This window comes from Argopecten irradians, unplaced genomic scaffold, assembly GCF_041381155.1.
Source record: "Argopecten irradians isolate NY unplaced genomic scaffold, Ai_NY scaffold_0060, whole genome shotgun sequence".
In the NCBI taxonomy this organism is placed as follows: Eukaryota; Metazoa; Mollusca; class Bivalvia; order Pectinida; family Pectinidae; genus Argopecten; species Argopecten irradians.
In genome coordinates, this window is record NW_027187527.1 from 71,063 (window position 1) to 74,621 (window position 3,559).

At 35.3% G+C, this 3,559-nt stretch overlaps 1 long non-coding RNA gene across 1 annotated transcript; it reads left to right on the top strand.

The window, feature by feature from the left end:
• The first annotated feature begins 962 nt into the window (after positions 1-962).
• On the top strand, positions 963-2,992 carry LOC138311597 (uncharacterized). The gene is made up of 3 exons (XR_011206686.1): positions 963-1,030; positions 2,364-2,429; positions 2,719-2,992. It is a non-coding gene; the product is annotated as an uncharacterized lncRNA (long non-coding RNA).
• Positions 2,993-3,559: the final 567 nt, after the last annotated feature.

Below are 3,559 nucleotides of genomic sequence, written 5' to 3' on the forward strand. Positions count from 1 at the left end.
TGATGAAAAATAATAATTTTAGAGACAAGAATATGCCATCTTATAATGTAAAAAACCACTAATGTAAGAGCAATTTGAGTAGTTCTAGACAAAAAAATATTCTTTACTACCAGAAACACGTAGCAACGGACCACTATATGTGTGAATTGGCGGACAGTAAGCGAGTTTGAACATTTCACACTACATTTCACTACAGTGGGCTTTTCTTGCATATGAACAATAAAATCCAACTAAATTAATATTCTATTAGACAATGGTTTGTTTCCGAAATATGTGCCAATTTTTTTATGTACTCCCTTAGACTGAATTGTCTTTTAAACATAGTGTTTTGTAATCCGACATGGAACCAATAGCTGGTGGTACTTGTCTTGTAGCTTATCAGTACACTGCACAAAATTTCTAGACACAGTTAAGCTTTCACCTACGTTTGATGGCCCACCAATTTTGTCGCTACAAGTCTATTTTGTTTTCCTTCCAAAGTGAAAACTTTCAAGATTAGTGGAAACTGAATCAGTACAAGGGTTTTTCTGATTAAATATTGGTGTTGTGTCAATAGCAGAAAATAGTAAGAAAAATTCAGACTAAAAGGAGTCTTCCACTTAAAAAACTAAGTTAATGTAAAGGGGACAATGAGAGTCAATTAATGAAAAGTACAATTTTTGTCAAATTTGAAAGGTCTCATTCGCCTCCCAATACTGTTCAAATACAGGTAGACAAAAATTTTTTAAATGATTGCATTAAAATGATATGTACTTGTAGAGATCAAGATCACCCCTCCAGGGAATCCAGAGACAACTGGGGAACATTCAGGAACATCAATAGGTGAAGATGATAACAGATTCGTGGAAGCCTCACATATCTCTCTCTGTACTCACTCATCACCGTCCTGTCTCGGTCAAAATCTGGCTCCACCATACAATTCTTTTTTTTTTTTACAACAACCAAAGACGGTCAGGTTACCTTCCAGGTCACGTTCACCACGATCCAGATCTAGATCACCACGTCATCGACGGAGGCGTTCATACAGCAGGTAATTCATAGTTGCAATACATTTCAAATTAGCTCCCACTTCATGTATACAAAAATATCTTTAATCCAGATATTATTTTTCCTTATGTATTTGAATTCCTTTTCATTAGTTGGGTACAAGATAGTGTTTCGCTAGGGGCTGAAAACGATTAGTATTTTTGTATTCGATTATATATTTCAGTCACATGTATATCGATACTACTAATCGATTATTAATACACTTGAACTGAAGGCAACTAGATAAAGTCTATATTGTCCATCTCTGACTTCTGACATTACCTGAAAACGTCCCACCTCATGTTTTGGTATCGATATGATAGATTACATGCCTATTTATTGACAAAACAAACATTATTTTATCCCAAATAAGCCTCAAAATTCCATTCCTTATCATCTTCACTGTAACATCATTTAAATCCCAGTCTGCTACATAACCCGCTGTTTTGACATGAGACCTTTCACACGTACGACTAATCAACCAAATCTGGATCGCCACGTCGGACATGACCAAATTTTCGTCCAATGAACTTTTTTTATTTCCGTGTTCAAAATAATAAAATATAAATCAACAACTCTTATCTCTATTGGAAAAAATGAGTTCCCCCCCCCCCCCCCCCCCCCCCCCCCCCCCCCCCCCCCCCCCCCCCCCCCCCCCCCCCCCCCCAAAAACATTTTTTTTTTATGGAAAAATTTCAGCAAAAATCATTTTTTTTTTATGAAAAAAACACATGCAACAGTAAAATTAAAATGTTCATGACTACTGCTGCCTCTACTGCTCCTTCCGCTCTCGAGCGTCCAGGCGGCGATTAGGGCCTCCATGATGTGTACCAAACATAGAGCACATCACTAGTGAAAAATTGGCGAAACAGCGTGTTGCAACCTTTTCATGACATTCACTTTCTCATTGATTAATGACTTTAACTTCCACAGAGACGTCATTTTAACACAGTATTTCTCACATCATATATGCTTTGTTGAGTTTCAAAACGTGTTCATAAAGAGATGAAACTACAGTCGGAATGGCTTGGCTCAGAAATCCATGATCTGTTCAACATGTTTGCATACAATGATTAACGATTAATGAAGTCTTTAATCGATTATCAGCTGATTAGTTTCAGGTATTAATCAAATAATTCAATACACACGCCCTCCGATATAATATTCATTAATCTAATCGCCTCCTAATATTCACCAAATCGTTTCAGCCCTAGTGTTCGCCATTTCCCCAAATGAATTGTTAATGAATGAAAAGACGTAAGAAAATATTCAGATTTTATGAAATGGAATCTTATTGGTCTGAATTGAATGTACAAAAGTCCTTGTTTGGTTAATAGATCACACAGTCGAAGCCGATCCAGATCAAGATCCAGAAGTCCATATGGTGGTGACAGGAGACGAAGGTAAGAAAGGAAGCCTTATAAATACACAAAACTCCCTGTTTCTAGTCCATGATATGAAAATTTATCTGTGAATTCCTTGTTGTACAACAGCAATCTTCATCTTTTGTTAAAAGCTGGCTTTGATATTGTGGCAAATATACAATGTTACCTGCAGAAATTAAAATGAAAAGTGCTTTTAAAAAAATTTTAAATACATTAGATTTACCAATGCCAAAGTTACATAGAATTGAGAAAACAATATTTTGAATCACAGTGATTTAGCCTGACTATTTCTTTGTTTGGATTTCAGGCCAGGAAGAAGCAGTAGAAGGTAAAAAATAATATCAAAAGGAAATAAATCTCTTACTGCAGTCAGTGTAGCACAGATGATATTAAAAAATTTGATTACATAAATTTTAAATCACAAATCCATGAAATTTAATGAATTTTATACCATTGGAATGGATACAAATTTTTATTTAAACAATCATTTTAGTAACTAGTGTTCAATAGGTTTACTGTATAAGTCGCAACTGTGATTTCATGGGTTTAGTTTGTTTGGCTAAGTGTCCTCTTAACAGTCAGCTGGGTACCATTATTTAAAGATGTACTACAAAGAAAATAAGAAGTATACTGAACACATCTACCCAAAATGGCACAAATGGTGGTCAGTCACTAGCTATAAGACATGCACATCCCTGACAGATTTAATTTGTGAAGTGTTGTTTTTTACTTTTACTGTCTAAGTTCCACTACAAGGGCGCACGAGAGAATTTCAATACAGGAAGTCGAGTCCAGAACTCTGACGAGGATACAAGAGGGAGTAGCGATGGGTAAGTCACCACACTCGCAATCCATATTTAAACTGTGTTTAAGTTTAAAGATGCTACCAAACCAGCACGACAGAGTGTACATGATATTTCATCATTTGAACAATAATTAGTGATCCTTAATCGTGTATTAAATATATAGTCTAATATTGAACAAAAAGTAATAAAAAATAATTCATTTTGCCTTTGGGTGCATGCGGAATTCAGCACATTAGATTCATTTCAATATAGTGATATAGTGCCACAGATTCTGTTTGTTTCGGGATGCAATTAATTATTATGTGTAAAATTTAGAAGCTCAAAACTTTTGAATGGTGGTGT